At 40.2% G+C, this 24,704-nt stretch overlaps 1 long non-coding RNA gene across 1 annotated transcript in view; it reads right to left on the bottom strand.

Moving 5' to 3' along the window:
- Positions 1-24,704, bottom strand: part of LOC109268481 (uncharacterized) — a 70,752-nt gene that overhangs the window by 4,766 nt on the left and 41,282 nt on the right. The window contains exons 4-6 of the long non-coding RNA XR_002080676.2: positions 15,022-15,123; positions 3,203-3,323; positions 1,668-1,741 (exon numbers count right to left, since the gene is read on the bottom strand). This is a non-coding gene — a long non-coding RNA (uncharacterized LOC109268481). The remainder of the gene's footprint in view (positions 1-1,667; positions 1,742-3,202; positions 3,324-15,021; positions 15,124-24,704) is intronic.

Below are 24,704 nucleotides of genomic sequence, written 5' to 3'. Positions count from 1 at the left end.
CTGTCTCTTTCTCTCAAAAATAAATAAACATTAAAAAAATAAAAATATAAAAATTTAAAAATAAAATTATCTAAAAATTTGGAAACGTGCAAGTCTTTTTCAGTGTTAAGCCAGGGTTGTGTGTAGACCTGTTTGGTGAATTATCTGATTCTCTAGGTGGGTACTTCTGTTTGAGTTGCTATTTACTCAATCTCACCATAAGGAGATTTTGGAATTCTGTAAGTGTAAAAGTTAACTTGTAGAAAAGTGCTAGCAATGCAAATGATTCTTGTCCAAGAGAAAGGCAAATTGATTTTGTCCAGAAGACATGAAACTGCTTTCAGGGTCGAAAAGATAATCCCAAGATTATCCTGTTACTGCCCTCTAGGACATGAACCAGGTCCGTACCTAAATTACAAATTTTATCCATGTGCTCCTCTTTCTTGCTCAGCCCCTATAAATACTTCCATCTTCCTAATTCTTTTTGAACTATCTTGTCTGTTCCCTCATTCATGAGTTAAGAAATCTTTGACACGTGCTCCCTGTTTTGTTTTAATGTTTATTTTTGAGAGAGAGAGAGCACGAGCCCAGGAGGGGCAGAGAGAGAGGGAGACACAGAATCCGAAACAGGCTCCAGGCTCCGAGCGGTCAGCACAGAGCCTGACACGTGGCTAGCACTCACAAACTGCAAGATCATGACCTGAGCCGAAGTGGACACTTAACCAGCTGAGCCACCCAGGTGCCCCTGACATGTGCTCCCTTTATATTTGAATGAGTCAGGCTTTTAACTTTAGATCTGACAATACTTAGCAGAGTGCTTTGCTCATAGTGATGTTCAATCAATTTTAACTCTTAATCTCATCCAACTTTTTTTCTTTCTCCCAAGTCTAGGCATGTGAAACAATCTAAAATGAGGTATTTTCTTTGAAAACAGGTTTTACAATTAATGTATGTTTTATTGCATCCATGTTAAGATTCTTTAAATACAATGCTAAAAATATTTTACTGCATTTATAAAAACAAGCTTTTATCATAGGCTGGCCTTGAGTCCCTTCTTTAATGGGAAGTTGGAGCTTAGGGGCAAGAGTGGATAATCCTATAAATGTGCCTTATAATTCTCCCCCCACCCCCCCCCATGCATCTATTTAAGAGCATGTAGAGGAACATGGACCATGAGAAGGAGAGTAGGTTAGATGTGATATATTTTGGTCAGGTTATCCAAAAAGTGAATGGTAGATGACTACTGGGTGTGTGCTAGAATTGTGGGGAGGGAGGGAATACCCATGAGGGAGGTGATATATAGAGCTAACTATAACAACACATATTTATATGCTTTTTTTAGAATTCTTTTTTTTTTTTGAGATTTGATTTTTTTTTTAAGTTATCCCTACACCCAACGTGGGGCTTGAACTCCCAACTTTGAGATCAAGTGTCTCATGCTCCCCTGACTGAACCAGCCAGGAGCCCTTGGCTTTTTATAATTCTAAAAACATTTTCATACACATGGTCTCACTGGACTCTCAGAACGCCACCATAAAATATATTTTTCCATTTTGTATAAAAGGAAACAGAGGTATGAAGGGTTCAAGGTCCCTCAGTGAATGAATTCGTGACAGCGCTGAGAACAGCCCAGAGTCCGATGCTTGCCCTGCCACACCACACTGCCTCTACTTACCCACCAAACCCACCTGTAGCAATCTACCTGCACAGCATCTCATCCTGAAACATTCAAGCTTGGACATCGGAGCTCCCTTTTCAGCACCTGTCAGCAAGAGATCTGATGATTAGCAGCAAGGCCAATATTTACCAAATGGTAGGAAACAAAATCACAGTATTTTAGCTAAGATTTTCTATTTGGTTAAATGTTTACATTCATTCCCAATTCTGCAAGGAAGAGACTTTGGGAGCCTCGTAAATTTAGGTCTTTCCTTAAGGGGAAGTTGTAGGTTAAGGGCAGGAAAGGATGATCTGATAAGTTTGCCTTAATATGTTTTTCTTTAGGTTCATCTGTTGAAGTGTTTGTAAAGGAGCATGGAACATGGGAAGGGACAGGTGAGAGGTTGATAGGCTCTGGGGCAGCCTACCTCACACCAATGGTGGGTGATATCCTGGAGCTACAGGGAAGACAGGAAACCAGGGAGCACACTCTGAAAAGCCCCATCTTATTCATCTATATAGCCTTGGACCTCTGATATATTACAGGTAAAGAGAGATAAGAAACCTGGAGGTCTGAGTATATAAAGTAATTTTTCCTCTTCAAAATAAAAGACCTGGGATAAGAAGGTAGGTTTGATGTGGAAAGAATAGGAAACCTGGATGCCTACTCTCCCTCTTCACTTCCCATTTTCTGGTGCTTTGTGTCTCTTATCTGATATTATTAGCTCAGCGTTCCTTCCTGCTTCACAGGGTAATTACTGAGTTTCAGCTCCAGGCTCTTTATAAACATCAGATTAGCCCCGAAGCTTTCTTTTGTTTCCTCTTTTGCTTGTTCCTCAGAGGGCATTAAAAAAACTGAGTCTTGGTCATAATTCCAGCGATTAAGCCTATTTCTACAGAGTTCGCCTTCTGTTCATTTGCATTGCATTGCTCTGGTGAAGACGCTGCTGAGCCTCAGGGTCCCCTGCTCTTTTTTGCATGGCATCTGCCCTTACCTGTTTATGCATTAGCTGGGTGGGCATTTAGGGTATCTTTAAAGCAGGCAACTAATAAAGAGCTCTAACTCAGAGCATTAAGGAAAATGGGTCTCTTTGGATACAGCAGAAATAAATGGAATGCCCTAAAGGGAATGGAAGAGAAAATCTATTTCCAGAACATTTGCATTCGTATTAATGAGTACTTCAGGCCATGTACCCAGTAACTTTGCATTCATTACAGCCCTAGTTGTGTTCCCAGAATCCACTTAAGTGATGTCCCTTATGCTTTCCTTCTCCCCCGTAAAAGGGAATCTCCCAGAAAATTAAAGCGGCATTAGCAACCTCAGTGTTGAATAGCATGTGTTTTTCCTTACCCGCTACCCAGTGGCACTGGCATCCACAGGGCGCATGAGCACAAAAAGGCAGGAGAGGCTTTCTTCTGACTTGCTACCCTCTGGAGGGAATAACATTAGCGCCTTGCCAGCCTTTCATCTGCCACCTTTCCCCAGCACTGGACTCTTGTCTCCCAGCTGGTTGACAAGCTCTGCTCTCAGTCACCAGGGAAGGCCTAGCTTCCATGCGGCTCTTACCTCAGCAGGGAAGCTGGGGCCAGGCAAGCCCAGAATGGAGACCATCACAGGGCTGGAGCCTCTACACCGCTGTGCACATCCTCCGTGCTGAGCACCAGGCATCTTTGGAAGATTTTGTTATCTGGAGAAAAATATGCATTTGCGTCTGTCTTAGTTACCGTCTCCAAAACCCTTAGTGCATTATTTATTTAATGCACATTCTGAATGAAGTCAACATTCTGCAAATATATTTGCCTTTTTTTTTTTTTTTTTGTCTCTTCCAGGAATTGTTCAGAGAGCAGGACCATGTTTCTAACTCAGCTGTATTGCACAATGAGAGTGGCTTAAGGGCATTCTGATGTTTATGTTGAGGGAATCTCAAGCCGGCTATGGTAAGCTGTGAAAGCACAGTGTATCCCGCACCATCCGTACAGCCGCCTGTATTATTGTCAAAAGAGGGGAAAAAAGGCAAGAAGTGGTGGCAGTTCTAATGAGATGGGAATTTCATTCATCATCCCAGCCGGGGGCACATAGGAATGACGCTGCGATGAGCCAGTTATGGGGACAGTTGAGTGACATTCTGTAGAATGTGTGTTCCTGGTGGCTTTTCTAAAAATCAATATTGCCATTCTTTATAACCCTCAAATATCACACACCCTTTCCCTGAAATTCCACAAAGAGTGATTTTCATTCCTTTGATTTGAGGCTTCCTGATTATTATTTGAAAAATTTCTGAAGAAGCCTACACATTAGGCTTTATTACCCATTTCCACCTTAGTGTTAAGAAGTATTGGATTTTTGGGGCGCCTGGGTGGCTCAGTCGGTTAAGCGTGCGACTTCATCTCAGGTCATGATCTCACAGTTCATGAGTTTGAGCCCTGCGTCGGGCTCTGTGCTGACAGCTGTGAGTCTGGAGCCTGCTTCGGATTCTGTGTCTCCCTCTCTCTCTGCCTCTCCCTGCTCGTGCTCTGTCTCTCTGTCTCTCAAAAGTAAACATTACAACAATTTTTTTTAAAGAAGTATTGGATTTTTCCCAAAGAGTAAGTATGGAGGGGGCACATATTACTAGCTTCATATTCACAATCTTATCGTATTCCTCTCCTGTTCGAAGAAGGGCGCTTTTTGCCTCTTGCTATAGAAATAATGGGTAGCAAGAACTAGGAGTTGCTTGGAGATGTTACAAGGATTTATTTTAGGAGACATGAGAAGAAGCTCATGGACCAAGAAGAGCTGGAGAAGAGTTTTGAATGGGAAGGCAATATTAGGCTAAATAAAATAAGCCAGACAAATACATACAAATACTGTATGATTCTTTTTTTTTTTAACGTTTTATTTATTTTTGAGACAGAGAGAGACAGAGCATGAACGGGGGAGGGGCAGAGAGAGAGGGAGACACAGAATCGGAAGCAGGCTCCAGGCTCTGAGCCGTCAGCCCAGAGCTCGATGCGGGGCTCAAATTCACAGACCGCGAGATCGTGACCTGAGCTGAAGTCGGACACCCAACCAACTGAGCCACCCAGGCGCCCCTAATACTGTATGATTCTACTTACATGAGATATCTAGATGAGGCACATTCAGAGAGGCAGAAAGTAGAAAAGTACATATCAGGAACCAAGGGCAGGGGTGGGTGGGGATTATTGTCATGGATGTAGGATTTCTCTTTGTGATGATGAAAAGTTCTGGAAATGGATAGTGGTGATACTTGTAGGACACTGTGAATGTACTTAATGCCAAAGAATTGTACACTTAAACATGGTTAGAATGGTGAATTTTATGTTACATATATTTACCACAGTAAAAAATAGACACACGCTTTTTTGAATGGGTTTTGAATGGGGAAGGAGAATCAGTGAAAGATGGAGATTTTCATGGAATGTTTAGAAGAGAAGATTTAGGGGGAGGTGTGGAAATTGCTACAAAGAGGGTTGGAGATGGGTTTTCCAGGAAGTTCTCTCTAGCACAGACTCCCTTTCAGTTCTAGAACCCAAGGACTGTATTTATGTGCTTATGTTATATTCTTCTTCAAACAAAGTAGCCGTCTCCCAACTGTACAAGCTTCAGACCTCATAATTCTGAGTCATGAGTGGGTTTATAGAGAAAGAAATAAATGATGTTAAGAAAAATTTTCAAAACTCTGCAAGGCAAAATGACTTCCTTTTTGTGCTAGGGCCTTGGCTAATAAGCCCTCCATAAGGGCCATCTGAATTCAGAAGGATATAAAGTTGTCTGACTAATTGCCAATTATTCATTAGACCATTTTACAATTTTGTAAGGACCGTCTTTAAACTTTGCAGAAGACTGCTAATGCAAATGTTTCTCGCCTTTCGCTATGGATTGAACTGTGCCTTCCCCTGCCCTCCCTCAATTTGTATGTTGAATCCTTAAGCCCCAGTATGATGATATTTGGAGATGAAACATTTGGGGGGTTATTATAGTTAGATAAGTCATGAGGATGTGCCTCATCATACAGTTAGTGCCCTTATAAGAAGAGATACTGGGGGACAAAACCCAAAATAAAAACAAAACAAAACAAACAACAAAAAAGAAGAGGTCCCAGACAGTTTGCCTTCTCTTTCTCTCTGCCATCTGAGGATATAGGGAGAAAAGGGCCATCTTCAAGCCAGGAAGAGAGATCTCACAAGAAAGTGATCATGCTGGCACCCTGATCTTGGACTTCTCAGCTTCTAGAACTGTGAGAGAATACATTTCTGTTGTTTAGGTCACCCATTCTATATGATGTTTTGTTATGACAGCCTGAATTGACTAGAAAATAATTTTGAATAATTGAATAGAAAATAAATTTGGGGGGCGCCTGGGTGGCTCAGTTAAGTGTCTGACTTTGGCTCAAGTCATGATCTCACAGTTTGTGGGTTCGAGAGCCCATGTTGGGCTCTCTGCTGACAGCTTAGAGCCTGGAGCCTGCTTCGGATTCTGTTTCCCTTTCTCTCTCTGTCTTCCCCTGCTCGCTCTCTGTCTCTCTTTGTCTCTCTGTCTCTCTCTCAAAAATAAACATTTTAAAAAAGAAAAAAAAGAAAATAATTTTTGCCCTGTAGAGATATAAATTACTTCTGAAAGTAGAAAAGAGAACTCCAAAGATAATGGTTTTTGCCCCATAACAAATAAATCAGTTTTGTATCTAACAATCTTACTCCTGCATTCATTCATTTTTGTTTTCACTAACTACATTTACATTATATTCTCTTATCATCCTTGAACTGCTTTATCATTTTAATGAGTTAAAATAAAACTCTGACATACATGCAATGTGTATAAGAATTTGTGTTTTTAATTTGGAAAATAATGCTTTCAACAGTGAAGAGAGTCTTTTAGGAATTATGCCACATGTTGTGTAATACATTCCACTTTAGTATCTTCTCATGAGACCTCAGTAAAGATTTAAATAACTTTTTGTAAAAACAATCCTAAAATTCTTATGGAACCACAAAAGACCTCAAATAGCCAACACATTCCTGAGAAAGAAGAACAAAATTGGAGGCATCATACTTCCTGATTTCAAGCTATATTACAAAGCCATGCTAATCAAAACAGTATGGTACTGGCATAAAAACAGATACATAGACCAATGGAACAGAATGATGAGCCCAGAAATAAGCCCATGCTATACAGTCAACTAATATTTGACAAGAAAGCCAAGTATACTCAGTGGAGAAAAGACAGTCTCTTCAATAAATGATACTGGAAAAATGAGATATTTACATGTAAAAGAATGAAACTAGACCCCTATCTTATATCACTCATAAAAATTAACTCAAAATATATTGAAGATTTAAATTTAAGATCTGAAACTATAAGAAACCAGAAGAAAACTAGAAGAAAACAGGTAAGCTCCTTGACATGGATCTTGGCAATGATTTTTTTTTTTTGGATATGAGACCTAAAGCACAAGCAACAAAATAAAATTAAACAAATAGGACTGCATCAAACTAAAAGTCTTCTGCACAGCAAAAGAAACCATCAACAAAGTGAAAAGACAACTTATAAAAAGGGAGAAGACATTTACAAATCGTATATCTGATAAGGGGCTAATGTCCAAGATCTATAAAGAAGTCATACAACTGAATAGCAAACAAAACAAAACAAGCCAGTTAAAAAACAGACAAAGAAACCCAAATAGAATTTTCCAAGGAAGATACTCAAATACCAACAGGTACATGAAAAAGTGCTCAACATCAGTAATCATGAAGGAAATGCGAATCAAAACCACAATGAAAAATTACATGAATAAATACATGTGTTGGGAAAAAAATTAAAAAAAAATTTTTTTTAACGTTTATTTATTTTTGAGACAGAGAGAGACAGAGCATGAACAGGGGAGGGGCAGAGAGAGAGGGAGACACAGAATCCGAAACAGGCTCCAGGCTCTGAACTGTCAGCACAGAGCCCGACGCAGGGCTCGAACTCACGGACCGTGAGATCATGACCTGAGCCAAAGTCAGACACTTAACTGACTGAGCCACCCAGGCACCCCAAGGGAAAAAAATTTTTTTAAACAAAGAGGGAGGGGTGCCTGGATCTCCCGGTCCATGAATTCAAGCCCTGCGTCAGGCTCTGTGCTGACAGCCCAGAGCCTGGAGCCTGCTTTGGACTCTGTGTTTCCCTGTCTCTGCACCTCCCCTACTCGCACTTTGTCTCTCTCTCTCTCTCTCTCTCTCTCTCAAAAATAAACATTTAAAAAATTTAAAATAAAAAGAGGGAAAAGAAGTGTCAGAAGTGAGGGTGAGGGGGTAAGTTGAAATATTAAGTAAAGCGATCCCTGGGAATATGACATTAAATCTATTGGTGCTAAATAATTTTTGGATTTGGGGAACTAGCAAAGTAGAAGATGTCTGGAGGATGAGCATTCCAGGCCAAAGGAAGAGCAAGTGTTTCTGGCCTAGAGGCCAGAACATGCTTGGTACATCTGAGGACTCACAAGGAGGCCACTGTGTGGTATGAATGAGGAGAAAGTAGTAGGACACAGGTCAGAGAAGAATAGGGGAAGAGAAACAGTGTTGTAGGGCCTTGTCAGCTATTTTAAGGATTTAGCTTTTGCCTTCAGTGAAATGGGTACTTTGGAAAAGGTTTTTAGAGGAGTTTTGCATCTCATGTTTGAAAAAAATCACTTTGGCTGCTGTATTTATTGACTAGAGGAGGAGCAATCATGAACACAGGAAGACCAATTAAGAAGCTACTGCAGGGGTGCATGGATGGCTCAGTCAGTTAAGTGTCCAACTCAACTTTGGCTCAGGCTCATAGTTCATGGGATCGAGCTTCACATCAGGCTCTGCGCTGTCAGCTTCAATTCTCCAACTTCCTCTCTCTCTCTGCCCCTCCCCAGTGCACTCTCTTTCTCAAAATAAATAAATGAACATTAAAAAAAAGCTACTGTTATAATTCAGGTAAGAAGCATCAGCAGCTTGGACCATAGTAGCAGTAACTGGAGTGATAAAAAGTGGTTAGCTTCTGGATATATATTAAAGTTTGATGTTGGATTAGATGTAGGATCTGAGAGTAAAAAGAAGACATATGGATGACTCTATGATTTTTGGCTTGAGTAACTGGAAGAGTAGACCTGCTATTTACTGAGCTGGGAGAACTGTAGGAGGAGCCATTTAAAGGTAAGGAGGAGTTCCATCTTGAACCTGTCAAACATGAGATGCCAGCTATCCATCAAGTATAGATGTCCAATAGGCAGTTGGCATGTGAGCGTGGAGTTCAGGTGAGAGGTCTTTGCTAGAAATACAAAATTGGAAAATCAAGGGAACAATGGCAATTGAAGCCATGAGAAGACAGGAGCTCAGTAAGGGAGTGATGTAGATAGAGAAGAGAGGAGGTCCAAAGACTGAGCAGCTGAAGTGCCTCACTGTCTACAAATCACTACAATGGGAGCAAACCATTAAAGGACTCTGAGAAATAATGGCTAATGATAGAGGAGGGAAAAACCAGGCAAGTGTGGAATCCTGGTATTAAAAAAAAAAAGTGCTTCAAGAAGGGAATGATCAGCTATGAAATGCTACCTATCCATTAAATAAGATGAACACTGAGAATCGTCCACTGCATTTTGCAGTGGAGACCTCAGTGGAGTCCTGAGGAGAACAGCGTTGTGGGAATGGTGGAGGCAAAATCCTGGTAGGAGTGAGTTCGACAGAGGTTAAGAGGAAGGAGATTGGAGACGGTGAAGACTGACAACTCTTTCCAGGGGTTTTACTATAAAAGGGGGTGGAAGAATGGGTCAGTGACCAGAGGGTGATGTGGGATCAAGATACGGTTTTTGTTTTTAAGGTGGTAGGAAATGGCTATGCAAACCTGAGTCTGTTGTGTCCGATGAACTGGATTTGACCAGGAGGAAGGCTGCCACATGAGTACACTGGAGAGGTGAGTAAGACGAGCTCAAATGATAATGATGATGAGCTATGGGATCTAAACTGGATAAAGGGGGAATGGGGGATGGAGAGAGAGAGAAAAGGTGGTAGGATCAAGAGCTCGTAGGTATGTCAAAGAGCTGTTCGAGTTAAAGAAGTTTAGAGTAAGGGAGATAAACTGAAAGGTCAGGAGATGGTGAGTGAGATGGAAAAGGGTTCATTGTTGATGGCAATGACAAGTCCAGGATATACCCACGGGAGTGGACAGCTGAGGTGGGAGGGAGTGAGCACAAGAACCCTGGAGGACTGAGAGCCTGGGTGGGCAGGATGCACCTGGCTGCTCTGCTGAGGTGGGGTCTGTTCTACCTGACAGATGTCTTTGCCCTATCAGTTGTTAAATATTGTGGATGTTATTCCCAAGTCCAAGCAGTTGAAAGTCTCACCATTGTGGACCTCAACTTTCCCAAGAATTGTAATAGGAACATCTGGGGAGTGTGACAGTGGCTAAGAGCCTTCAGGGAGTGTCTGTAATGACTGTATGTCAAAACATTAGGTGGAAGAGAGAGGATAACCCTCTGTGCTGTGCCTAACCCTGAGCCACAGGGATGTTCCTGAAGGGCGAGCACAGGACTATAGGGTGAGGAAAACCCAAGGAGAAGGATTTCCAGAAAAGGGAAAAAGACTCCCAAATGGAGTACAATCAGAAACTAGCTTCACAACTTAGCCTTGGACCAGCCCAAGCAATTGTTACTGGTCTGTACACTAAGCTACATCTTGTGGCCATAAGAACACTTAATTCATTCCAGAATTCTCAGTGTGCCCATGAGTCAGAGAGAAGTCATAAGACAAACTACTGAGCCCAGCAAAAAGGATCTGTTTTCTTCTGCTTTTGTTACCATCTCCTTGATTTATTCCTTCCTCCCTTTCTCCTCCTGTCTCCCTTATCAGAGCCAGGAGAAGCAATATCTAAAAGTGTTCAAGGTCTTCTGATTCTGTTTTCCTTTATGATAACAATGGGGCCCTGGGACCATTTTCAGGCAGGCACATCCTTGATGGTAGAAGGCCCAGAGCTCTGGCAAGCAGGAAAGTCGCCAGGTGAAAGAGCTAAGTGAAGACCCAGTCCGTCCACTACCTATCCATCTTAAGGTGTCTTCCCCATGTCTGCAGTGCTACACCAGTCATGAAGTGGACTGTCGCAAGACTGTGGCTTTTGCCACATGCTGACTCAGCTCCCTGGGGGTTGGCTACAGGACTGTTTGGGACCATCAGCCACAAAGGCACCAAATAACTCATGTTGAAGAAGCTATTCATTTTTAGCAAGGCCTGTCATACCGATAATCCATGGCCACTGTCCCAAAGGCAGATGGAACCTGCCCTGGTCCCCCATCCTTCCATACCCATACATCTATCCAGCATTGTTCTTTTGTATTCTGTAGCTCATGCTTCCATAGCCTGCCCCTCCCACTCTCAACCCCTGTCTCCAAATTTTTAACCCTTCCCACTATGCCCTCTGCAGCCACTATTCCATAAAAAATGCTTCCACATTTTTTCTTTACAATATTACTCCACCACCATAAATTGAAGCCTACCTTCTCCCAAAGGTGCATGGTCTTTTGCTTCCATCTCTAGTGGAGGCTCCTGTTTTTCCTGCATGTCTGGAAGCAGGGCTTGGAGTTAGGATTCATCCAGCTTCCTGGTGCTGCTTTTACACAATGTGCAAATTCTGCCAAAGTTTATTCCTCTTGATGCTACCATTTTCTATTTCCCATAAACACTGAAAATCTAGATATGAGTTTTTTCATCATTCCCAAATCCTGACGCAATTCTGGGATATTTAAACATATATGTGGATGATTATCCAACACACTAGTGTTTAGTTTCTTCACCTTTTTGAGCCTCAAAGCTGAGTTAGTTACAGACTGGAAATGCTTGACAGTAAAGGATACCAGTCCTTCTAGCTCTCTCACTACACTCGCTCTTTGAGGGATTACCAGGACAACATTCCTTTTCTTCCTTATTCAGTGGTTGTCAAACTTTAACAAACATGAGAATCACCTGAAGGACTTGTTAAGACAGACTGCTGGACCCCAATCCCAGAATTTCTGACTCAGTAGGTCTGGGGGGAGGGGATCAATGCAAACTTGCATTTCTAACATGTTCCCAGGTGATGCTGATGTGCTGGTTTGGGGGCCACATTTTGAGAATGCTCTGCTAATGGATGTGCCCAATGATTCCCAAATTACCTTCATATTAGAATTACCTGGGGAGCTTCAAAAAGTAATGGAGGTTTGTGTCTGCGTTCCAGGCCCTCAGACTGTGATTTAATTTACCAGAAATGTAGCTTGGGCTTTGAAGTTTTTAAGAGATCCTAACTGAGGTGATGCTGTGAACAGATAAGTTGGGAAGCAGTTGGTACCAAGACCTTCTATCTTCCCTTCCTCTCATATCCATCCTGGTAGATGTGGTTAATCATCCAAACTATACCTCTCACCTGGATATTCCCCTGTAGCCTTGTATTGGCCTCCTCCTCTCGGGAAATTTGTGTCCAACCTATGTCAATCTATTTGCTCCTTGTTCCTAAATGCTAGCCATCATGTGTGGCTGGAGAAAACCACATAGCTTTCTCATTCTGTAGCTTATCCTAGTTGTGCTCCCTCATTAGCTTTTAACTTATCCTTGATTCTCTCTAGTCTTCATCTCCCTCACTAAAATAATCATTATTAATAATTAATAATAATTTCAAAACTTAACCATTCTAATATCCCTATGTGAACTCTTCAGGTGACCTTCTACTTCATCAAGTAAAATTCATTCTATCCAGCATGATCTCTTTCAATTTTATACTCTATCCAAAGATCAAATTTATCTATAGCCACACCCTTTCATTTTTTTATTGCTTCATCTCAGAGGATGCACCCCTACTCCATTTCAAGGTCAACACTTCCACCGTGCCGCACAAATCACCTCACCTTGCCAGCACATAGCATGATTAATTATATGCTCTTTCCATATACCTTCGCCTTCCCCTCTCTGTTGGCTCTGGACCCTCTGCTTCAGTTCTTAGTCTTTCTAGACTCTGACTCTGCTTCCTTTCCTTATTGCTCTTTCATATACACCCCAGCTACCGTTTGTCAGCCCTTGCTGCCTACTGAAGATTGATTCAAAAGTAGGAGTAAATCCTTCCAGATGCCTCCTTTACAGGCTTTTGAATTTGGTATTCAGAATTCTTGGTTTTAATGTTTTTTCTTTTTTACTTTCCCCCTTGCCACGTGACTCTGCTCGTATTGTCAGCACCATGCTTCTCTTATTTCTAGAACATAACTTCTTTGTTCAATATGCTAGGGACTAATGAGAAAGCTGCCTCAGAAGCATAAAGCATTGTATTAATTGTATTTTGTTTCCAACATGTATTTACTGCTCAACAAAAGGTGAGCATATAGCTCCTGTCAGCACAATGAAGAAACAACAAATCCAGCAACCCTGTGGGAATCCGGTTGTCTGGGGATTTGAGGGACTCCTATTCACACAGTGACAACTCCAGAAGAGGCAGGGGGAAAAATGAAGGAAAATGACAAAAACACACACAGGAAGCACAGTACAGGAAGGAAATCAACAAGGCAGACAAAAGAGTGTCTGTGTAGTTTTGTTTGCTCAGCTAACACAATTAAATCAACCTTGGTTCAGGAAGTGTGCTTGTATTTGTACTGTGGTCCAGGTGTCAGACTGGGTCTTCAGTACTAGGTGATACATAGTGGATTTCTTTCATCATGGCTGTGAAAAACCTTAACACTAATTATAGCAGAGTACTACTGTTTCCATTCAAAATACAAAGTAAGTTAGGAGGGATAGCAGAGAAAGCTTTGGTACTAATTTTCCTCATAACATATATTTAATATAACATCAAACATTACATTCACATAAAATTACATATTATACATATGATATTAAATGTTATATTTATGTAAAATTCCTTATTTTGACACAATATAAAAACAGTGGACATCAAAAGCATGATATTTAAAAGAAAAAACTGTTAAATTGGACCTTACCAAATAAAAAACTTCTGTGCTTCAAAAGACACCATTTAGAAAGTGAAAATATAAGCCACTAGACTGCAAGAAAATATTTATAACTCGTGTACCTATAAAATACTTGTATCCAGAATATATAAAGAACTTTTACAATAAATCCATACAATGGAATAATATTCAACAATTAAAATGAAAGAACTACTGATTTATGTTACCACGAGGATGAAACTTGAAAACATTATTCTAAGTGATGGAGGCCAGATGCAGAAGAATGAATACTGTATGTCTGATCCCATTTACATGAAGTGTTTACAAAAGGTGAATTTATAGAAACAAAAACAGATCAGTGGTTGCCTAGGGTTGGGGGATAAGAGCTGTGAGTAACTGTAAGTGGGCATGAAGAAAGTTTCTGAGGTGATAGTAATGCTGTAAAACGAGATTTTTTAAATTTTATATTGATAAAGCTATATTTTATTTTATTTTTTAAAATGTTTATTTATTTTTGAGAGAGAGAGCTAGAGAGCGAGCAGGGAGGGGCAGAGAAAGAGGGAGACAGAATCCCAACCAGGCTCTGTGCTGTCAGCACAGAGCCCAGTGCGGGACTTGAACTCACCAACTATGAGATCATGACCTGAGCTGAAACCAAGAGTCGGACACTTAACTGATTGAGCCACTCAGGCACCCCAATAAAGCTATATTCTTAAAAAGTGACCAACTCATAGTTCTTTAAATTACCATTAAATCAAATTTCCATTTTTTTAAGTTTATTTATTTATTTTGGGAGAGACAGAGAGAAAGATCAAGTGTAGGCAGGGGACGGGCAGAGGGAGAGGGAGAGAGAGAATCCCAAGCAGTTTCCACGTTGTCAGCATAGCGCTCAAACCCATGAACCATGAGATCATGATCTAGCTGAAATCAAGAGTAGGACACTTAACTGACTGAGCCACCCAGGCACCCCCCAAATTCCATTTCTAATTGCTAGAAATAAAACATGAGTAAAGACTTTTAAATATGGTATATAAAATAACTACCCCTCCCCACAACCCCAGGATCAGTCATTTACTACACACAGGAGAAGAGGCTTCTGGGAGCTTCCAGTAGTTCATGAAGATGGTTAACCCTGCTTCTGACCAGACCACTCATACTGAAAAGTCTGCATTCCTCTGTTCTCACTGCCCCTTTACAAAGGAGAGGAAAGCCAGGCGTCTGGATAATCCACAAATTGGATCATGAGTCCTGAATAATAAGGTAGTCAACTCATTTTTTCTTTTTTTTGCCAGATGCCAGCTACTTTTCCCACGATTATATATTAACTATGGTTAAAGCTTGTCATTTTCATCCTTAAAGGCTGTTAAACAGCATGGAATAAATGTGCTTGCAATATTTTCTTATCTGGGACTGTACTGAAAGGTGTGGGTGAAGCACCAGGACCGTCTTCAATATTTACCAAGTGTCTTTCACTCATTAGGCACTTAGGGTGATGGGCCACACAACGAAGATGATGCAGCCTCTCCATTCAGTGAATTTGTAACCTGTCTGGGAAAGAAAGCTAAGAAACGGTTATTAGTAGACAATTAGTAAATAATAAAAAACACTGTAAAGTCAAGCTGAAAATCTCAAAATGTAAGACAAGGGAGTTGCACTACAATATGTTTTGAATTCCATCCTGCTTGAACAGTCTATCTTTTTTAGAGAAAAATCTGGATAGCTTGCATATAGGCTGTGTCTGGGTAACTTAAGGATTTGTTATGTTTCTGTGACAACTACTTATTTAGTGATGTTTTTTGGTCTGTTTTTTAAATTGTATGGATTACAAAATTGTTTCATTTCCAAGTCAAGATCTCATCAGTAAGGCTGAGCCAAACGTGTGCGTGTGCATTCTTATGCATGCAGCTGCAAAAATTTCTCTTCTCTTCTCTTCTCTTCTCTTCTCTTCTCTTCTCTTCTCTTCTCTTCTCTTCTCTTCTCTTCTCTCCTCTCCTCTCCTCTCCTCTCCTCTCCTCTCCTCTCCTCTCCTCTCTTCTCTCTGTCTCTCTCTCCCTCCCTCCTTTCCTCCCTCCCTCTCTCTATTTTGCTGATGCACTCAGTTCTGCAAAATGACAATGCTGATATTATTATTATGGGCTTACGGGCAAATTTCCTAGTACTGTGCATGGGTATGTTAGCTTATCTTGGCCTACCAAACCACAGAGGTCCTTGTTTGGTGATGTTAACTGTTGTACTCAAGTTTCCCAACAAAATCCAGATCTGTTAAGTGAAGGCAGACCACCATCATATGTACTGAAACTCTTGGTCCTCTTCTATGGTGAAGGGAATGGCCTCATTAGTGATTCCTTCCCTGCTATTAAGTCACCTCAACTTTTGAATAAATATGGAATTGCACACGTTAATGATGGCAGCCCAGATTTTTGCAGACAAATCTCCATTCAGTTTATGCAGCATTCCTATAGACTTTTCTATATTTAGCAAGTTATGGAGAAAGGAGTCATTGTTTAACATAAGGTTAGAATTGAGGTTTGGGTATGAAGTAATGCAAATTAAAATTATATCTTTCTCATCTGCTTTTTTCCCCCCATCTCATTGTATTTATAGACCACCATAGGAATGGAAGTGGCCACATCATACCTAGGCATCTCTCAAATAATCCTTTTGTGTGTGAATACTCGTAGGGTTGAGGGGTTCTAGAAATACATTCCTGCTTTTTCTATTCGCACGTGAACCTGCCTGGAAGATACTTCCAGAAATGAGATTCTTCCTGCTTCCAAGATCTGTCTCATACTTGGCCTCAACCTGCCCCTGCCTCCTAGAATGCCATACCCTTCACTCATGTTCCAAATTACATTATAAGGTTTTATTTCATCAGAAACATTACCCTGACTTCCTTTTAACAATCCTGTCTTGAAATGCAATACAATGCAGAATATTATAATGTTATATTATTAAAAATGATGCTTACCCAACTGCTTAGCTCTTGGGAGAAAAAATCAAGTTAGACCTTTATTTCTCATGACATGCCAAAATAAATTCAACTGGATAAAACTATTAAATATGAGTCCATCAAAACATAAATATACTAGAAGGAATGATAGCTAAAGATTTATATGATTTATGAATAGAAATGTCTGTGCTAGAAAAGGTTAAAATCAGCTGAAGAAATCAGAAAGTAAAATAGTGAATTGACTACATAAACAGCAAAATCTATATGTATGTAAAATTATTAATAAAATTAATGAGTAAACAATAAGCTAAAATATAGTTGTGAAAATATCAAGAAAAACTAATAGTTTTACATGGAAAACTTAAACAGGAAAACTGTAATATTTCTATAAAAAACTAATATCCCAAAAATATGAATAAACAATGTTTAAAAGAAGCCAATTTGTAAATGGCCATTTTATTTTATTTTTGTCTTTTTTCATATTTAAAGATTTTTTAAGAGTAGATTTAGGTTCAAAGCAAAATTAAGAAGAAGGTACAGAGTTCCCCTATATGCACTGCCCCCCAATATGCATAGCCTCCTCCTATAAATGGCTATTTTAAAATGTTGACATTTCACCCTCATTAGCAATGGAAGTAATAAAAATGAAGGCAATAGTAAGATCTGAATTTTTTTTTAAAGATTTGTCAACCTGGTAGACAATAACTACCTAGGGTTGAGGGAGAGGCAGCGAGAAATGCCTTCTCTTGTTTGTGGAGAGAATGAACTGGTCAAAGCTTTCTGAAAGTTTTTGACAAGATATATCAAATGCCTTGAAAATATCCATATGTTTTGATAGATCAATTTGCCTGCTGCTAGGAATTTACATTATGAATGACACACAAATGTATGTGTAAGAATATTATATTATTTACAATAATTTCTAACAAATCACAAGTAGCCTTTAGGTCCAACATTAGTGGAGTAGTTAAGGAAATTAGGGAGCAACCATATGATAGACTATTATGCTGTCATTAAAAAATATTTGGAAAATATTTCAAATGACACAGGAAAATATTTCTGATTTCATAACAGCTAAAGGAATTTGCAACAGTAGAAAATGTTGTTCCGCCATGGAAAATTCATTTTTAGTAAGTATAATAAAACATGTACAATATTACCTACACCTTTGAGTAGTGGGATTATGGTTGATTGTTATTTATTCTTTATACTTTCTGTACTTATAAAATGATCTACCATTGGTAGGCATCCGTTTATAGTAAGAAACAAATTTTTTTTCATGATTCCATGAATAACAATACAAAATATTGTATTATATTAATCTCAAAATAAATAAACTTCTTTTTAAGTTTCTGCACAGTAAAAGAAACAATCAACAAAATGAAAAGGCAACCTATGGAATAAGAGAAAATACCTGCAAACCATATATGTGATAAGGAGATAGTATCTAAAATATATAAGGAATTCATATAATTTAACAAACACAATATGGTTTTAAAATGGGCAGAAGACCTGAATAGACATTTTCCCAAAGAAGACACACAAATGGACAACAGGTGCATGAAAAGATGCTCGACATCACTCATCAGAGAAATGCAAGTCAAAACCCCAAGGAGATATCACCTCACACCTGTCAGAATGACTGTTATCTAAAAGACAAGAGATAACAAGTGTTGCTAAGGATGTAGAGGAAAGGGAACCTTTGTGCACTGTTGGTGGGAATGTAAATTAGCACAGCCACTATGGAAAACAGTATGCCAACAAACCCACATGCACGTGCATATGCATGTGCACGCACACATAATGGAATATTGTTCAGCCACAAAAAAAGAAGGAAATACTGCCACTTACAACAATAGGGATGGACTTACTTCAAGGGCATTATGCTAAGTGAAATAAATCAAAAAGAGAAATACAAATTCTATTTGATGTCCTTTATAGAGGGAAACTAAAAAAGTCAAGTTCATGGAAACATGGTTGCCAGGGGCTGGGGGTGAGGGAAATGGGAAAAATGTTGGTCAGAGGGTACAAACTTCTAGTTAGAAGATAAATAAGTTCTAGGGATCTAATGTACAACATGGTGACTATTGTTAACAATATTGCGTATGTGGAAGTTGCTGAGAAAGTAGATCTTAAATATTCTCACCACATTCACGCAATGTAATTGTGTGAGGTGATGGAGGTGTTAACTAACCTTATTGTAGTAACCATTTTGCAATCTATATGTATATCCAATCATCACATTGTACATCCTAAACTTACACAATGTTATATGTCAATTATATCTCAACAGAGCTGGAAAAACATACTTCACGATATGAAAAAAAAATATGATATTCTTACTGGAAAAGCAGAATGCAAAATTACAAGCACAGTATGATTATGCTTAAATAAAAATGAATTTTATCCATAGACGTAAAGATTTAAAAAATACCCAAATATGACTGTAGTTCAGTTTGGGTGGTGAGACGATAAGTGGTTTTTCCCTCTTTTCCATTTAGATCAAAATGTATTGATGAATTTTTATGGTATAAAAATGTCAGCCATTTGTCAAACAATTTATATAACAAACACTGATTTCATAGCTACTGTATGCCAGGCCCTATGTATGCCAGTTGCTGGAGATTCTGAAAGTGTTATGACAGAGTTTTTGCCTTGAAGAAAATCACAGTATAGAAAGAAGAAGAAACACATGATTAAATACCTAGTCATAAGTTCTATCATAGAAGAAGGGACTGGCCACTATTGGTGCTATTGGATCCCAGAAGTAGGGCAACTGATTCAGACTGGCTTGGAGGAGAAGAGACAGCAGGGGAGTATTTCACAGGAGAGCCACCAAATAATGACATGCCATGATGGAAGGAAGGTTCAAAGAAGGGGTTAAGTAGGTCACATATTCAGATGACAATATCTTAATAAGGTGACTGTCACATGAAATGCTTATAAAAGAGAATTGTAGGATAACTTTCAGGCTTCTGGCTTAAAGGTGCTGGTGTCCTCTAAAAAGAAAGGAATCCAGGGGCACCTGGGTGGCTCAGTCGGTTAAGTGTCAGACTCTTGTCTTGGACTTAGGTCCTGATCTCATGGTTCATCAGATTGAGCCCTATGTTGAGCTCTGTGCTGGCAGCACAGAGCCTGCTTGGGATTCTCTTTCTCTCTCTCTATCTCTCTCTTTTTCGAAAATAAATCAATAAATAAACTTAAAAAAAAAAGATAGGAATTCTGTTTGTGGACAATATGTTGTCCCCAGTCTCAGTCATGTTGAGTTCAGTGTACCTGTGGGCTATACTAATGGAGATGTCTCGTAACAGGTAGAGTTGAGAGACAGAAGCAGACATCTTGGTTGTGAATTTGGCTGAAGGACCCAGGGAGGATGTAGAGAGTGAGAAATGGAGCCAAGGACTTGGGACAGGCTCAGAGGAAAACACACATTTAAAGAGGCACCCGAGAAGAACTCAAACAAAAGCCAAGAGAGAGAAAGGTCCAGGAGCCAAGCGGGAGAGAGCTGTGGTTAAAGGTGCTGAGTGCTATAGAGAATGCCAGAAAATAAGAGCTGAAGTGCCACATCAGGAGCCAGACCTTGTGTCCAATCCATGTATGAGGGAAAGCAAGGTAGAAAGAGAAGCTGGAAAGGTGGAGGAAAAGATGGGAGTTGGGGAGTGGGGGGTAACAGCTGTTAAGGCATTGTGAATGTCCAGGACACTCACATGTGCCAGACATTAGGGTCATGGTATAAAGGTAAGTAAGACATATATCCCTGCCCTTACCAAATTTGTTATGGGAGACAGGAAATACCCAAATGACGAGCTAAAGAGTAACTACTTTTCTTAAACTTCTTCCAAACTTGACTCATGGTCACAGAATGGAATATGGCAGTTAGATGGCTCTCAGCAGGACCTGCCTGGCCTTCTGAAACCTGAGCTGAGAGCCCAACCAAACTCAGATGTCATTGGCAGAGGTTTTTGTCCTCTTTGTTACATTCAGTTGCACCTCAATGGCTCTGCTGCTACGCTCATTAAATGTTCTCTATTTCCAGCCACCTTGAACCCCTGCCAGGGCAATACTGTCATCCAAGAGCCTCTGAGACATTTATCTGTCTCAACAGAAAAGCAATTCAAAGGACAAGTAGACACAGATCTGCTCCCTTCAGGTATGCAAGCCACCTAGGCGTTGGCATGCTTCTCATGGTCCTGACATTGTTTTGTGGTTTCTAGGGTATGTTTGGTTTCCCCATGTGAATTGTAGACCCTTGTAAAATTGGGAGATTAAGTCTAGTTTTTCATATGCCCCACAGACTCCAGCACTCAATACTTTATACAGCCCGTGCCCTTTCCCCCTTTCTTTCTGCTTTGAATCTGGACATGACGTACGGATCTGAAAGGGTGATCTTGGGACCAAGAGGTGAAAAACACAAGGGAAAGATCAAGAGCATCACCACGTGTCTAACCATGACATCATCAAGCTGCTGAATCAATGTCAGCAGCCAGCTAACACAATAATTTAGGTTATGAGGGAAAAATACTTTTTAGCCTAATCTACTCATAAATTGAGTTTTGTTTCCTGCAACTACATGTTATCTACCCAGCATCCATCCTCCTACTTGTTCACTAGCAGAATACCAACTGTGTTCAGATATCCCTCCCTGCCTACTCAGCTAGGTGCCTCAGGTGAGACTGATTCCAGCTCTGGTTCCAGGGGAGGCACTGACTGGGCAAGTGTAATCCCATTACCCTTGTCCTTGTCCTTGTCCATGTAAAGGAACTGGTGAGGCACGGGAGTGCTGAAATCTGGGGCTCTTGAGGAAAGCTCCTATGACAGAACAGCAAGAAGAGTCTGTCTCTCTCTCCTTCTGGAGAATAGTGCTGTGTCCAGGTTTGAGACCTTGAACTATTGCAGTCACAGTGAGGCTCCCCAGAGGAGGATGCCAACACAAAAGATGGCGGAGTGAAGACACAAAGATAACCTGGGTCTTTGTGGACATTGTTGTCCCCCCCCCCCCCCCCCCCCGCCCTGAGTTAACCGGCTTGGAAGCTTGCATTTCCTTGTATCACCACAATGTAAATTTCTGTATTCTTTCATGTAGTTTGAGTTGGGGAGGGGGGGTGGGTTGTTGCTTCCCCACAAAGCACCTTTGCAGATAATGAGGTATTTTTTTAGTTGAAGTATGCTTTAATTTTATTATTATTTTTAGAACTTATATATTTAAAATAAATGTACTTATGTAAATTCAAGTTAAAATACAGTGTAGTACCGGTTTCAGGAGGGTGAGGGTATTTTTTAAAGTTTTGTTTGTGATGCTCTAACTCCAGCTTTTCATAAGAAAAGGTACATCACACATCAGTGTGTGTATTTAGCATTTTCAAATGCTGAAGAGTATTAATTTCCACCCTCCTGAAGGTAGAAACTTTGGATACAGACAAAGGTTGAACTCAACATGTGTCCTGAAGCAAATATTAATTTTATCCCTGGTCAGCCTGACCCAGCCAGAAGAGTGCTTTGATTTATTAAACTTGCCCAGCCAATAATAGGTTATCTTCTTTCTGATGGGGTTTTAGGGGGGAAATGAGCCAATGAGAAATAAGACTCTCACTTCTGATAAGACCTGAGGGAGAGAGACCAGTGATTCTTTTGGTATTTCCCTGACCCCTAACATTCCATTCCCTTCTGGGACTATAAAGATGGGAACCCCAGGGTATGATCTGTGGTTGGTGCAATTAGTACTAATTAATGAAAAGGACAAATTAATACTATGTCTCTGAGTCATTTCAACCCAAGGAGGAGAATGCCTTGAAACCTGCAAGGTTCAGACAGCTGGCACGGTGCCTGGCACATAAAAGGCACTTGAGACAATGTGTTTAATGGATAAATTAGGGAAGATGGGCAAGTGGAGCCATTTCTCTATCTTCCTCTCCCTGCCGCTGCATTCGCTCAATCAATTGTCCTCTTTTCCTTGTTTAGATGTTCATTGCTGAATATAGCTCAACTATGTACACAGGTGATTTAGGGAGACTTGGCGTAGCCTGTCTAAGGTCACTGAACAATTCCCAAAGCATTCTATAGCACAGCACCTCAACCCCTGGGCCAAAACTTTAAGCCCAGAACATTTTTAGAAGCTGTGGGCTAGAAAAGGGCCTTTCCCAAAATATTGCTTAGGCACCCAGAATTTAAACACACACTCTAGTCCCCAAGTCTGTCATGCTTTTCTGAGAAGATGGCTGCATGAGTCTGTCACCATCGCCATGACAGATCCTTCAATAATGAACTTGGAACGTTCCAGGGATATAGCCATGTCCCTCACCCACTCATGGTGAGATAATCTGGAGACTATGTTCCAGACAAAGCTATCAAATGTGCACCTTACCTTTGAGGCTCTTTTTTTTTTAAATATATGAAATTTATTGTCAAATTGGTTTCCATACAACACCCAATGCTCATCCCAAAAGATGCCCTCTTCAATACCCATCACCCACCCTCCCATCCCTCCCACCCCCCATCAGCCCTCAATTTGTTCTCATTTTTTAAGAGTCTCTTATGCTTTGGCTCTCTCCCACTCTAACCTCTCTTGTTTTTTTCCTTCCCCTCCCCCATGGGTTCCTATTAAGTTTCCCTTTGAGGCTCTTTGAAAGTCCTGTCTTCTTAAAGGGCTTAGATCCTACATTTATTTGAATGCATGTTTCCCCTGCTATCTGAAAGTAGAGTATTTCTATGAAAGCTTTTGTGGGATGCTTGGATGGCTCAGTTGGTTAAGCGTCCAACTCTTGCGTTAGGCTCAGGTCATGATCTTGCAGTTACATAAGTACGAGCCCCATGCTTGGGATTCTCTCTCTCTCTCTCTGCCCCTCCTCTGCTTGTGCTGTCTCTCTCTCAAAATAAATAAATAAACTTTAACCAAAAAAAGCTTTCATAAGCAGAAATGGAATAAAGTGAAGAAACAATTCCCACTAATTTACACGAAAATTTGAGCATTCCCAGACCCCCAAAATAACCTCTCATGCTTTTCTGATACCTTCGGATACATCTTGCTAACTGACTCATAAAATAAGTGGAGATAAAGCCCAGATGCTCAGAGACGCAGTTCAAAGCTAAGGGAGCATGATACTGAGATGCTGAATATAGTCCCCAGGAAGGAGCTGGGTGGGAACACTCAAATCTTCTTTGGATTTCTTTCAGTTAGTGAAAACAGGTACCATCTAGGTCTTTAGTAAAAGCAAAGTAGAGTAACTTGAACTTTCAAGAAGCAGAGGAACCTATATTAGACTTGCTAAATAAGCAGCTAAATAGGGCTGGTTATAAACCAGGCATGTACTCCCATTTTCAACCCCGAACAATATCATAGGGGACTAAATGGTTTCAACTTTCTCATATATATGTACCTCCTGTGAATGCCCATGATCCAGCATAATGAAGCATAATATAGTGCTCAATATAATTTGTAGAATTAATGAATAAATTTCATGGATAACTAGAGTGGAAATAGATATGGGAGATTCTTTCCTACTAAGTTCCTCACATTCAAAGAAATATATCTCTCAGGCAGTCTAGTTGACAAAGTGGATAAGAAATAATGGGGGTGCCTAGGTGGCTCTGTTGGTTGAGCATCTGACTTTAGCCTAGGTCACGATCTCATGGTTCATGAGTTCAAGCCCCACATTGGACTTGCTGCTGTCAGTGCAGAGCTCACTTTGGATCCTCTGTCCCTTTCTCTCTCTCTCTGTCCCTCTGGCATGCTCTCTGTCTCAAAAATAAATAAACATTAAAAAAAAAAAGAAACAATGTCATGGGAGGGAGGATCTAAATGCTGAAGCTATAAGGGTTTTCCATCTTATATCATCGTAAATAGATATAACATTTGTTGTTTATTCATATATATATGTATATATATATGAATTATTGGCATCAGATTCGGTGCTACATGTATGACATTGCATTTTATTCTTACAATACCTGTATAGTGGCTACTACCATTGTAATTCTTGTTCTAAAGATGAGGAAAGTCAGGACCTAGGGGACTAAGTAATTTTTCCTTAGCCCCATGGCTAGAAGTGGTCTGTGCATGCACTTGACTTTACAATCCCATTATGAGAAGCAGGGTACCTCTAAGAAATTTATCAGATCTGAAAGAGGCTGCAAGAATAGAGAGAATTTTGAATCAGCTAGACACTGAAAATATTTCAAAGCTATAAAGATCTCTT

This window comes from Panthera pardus, unplaced genomic scaffold, assembly GCF_024362965.1.
Source record: "Panthera pardus isolate Hobbes unplaced genomic scaffold, ASM2436296v1 HiC_scaffold_24, whole genome shotgun sequence".
Taxonomy (NCBI): Eukaryota; Metazoa; Chordata; class Mammalia; order Carnivora; family Felidae; genus Panthera; species Panthera pardus.
The sequence above is the reverse complement of the archived record's forward strand: the minus strand, read 5'-3'. Positions and strand labels throughout refer to the sequence as shown.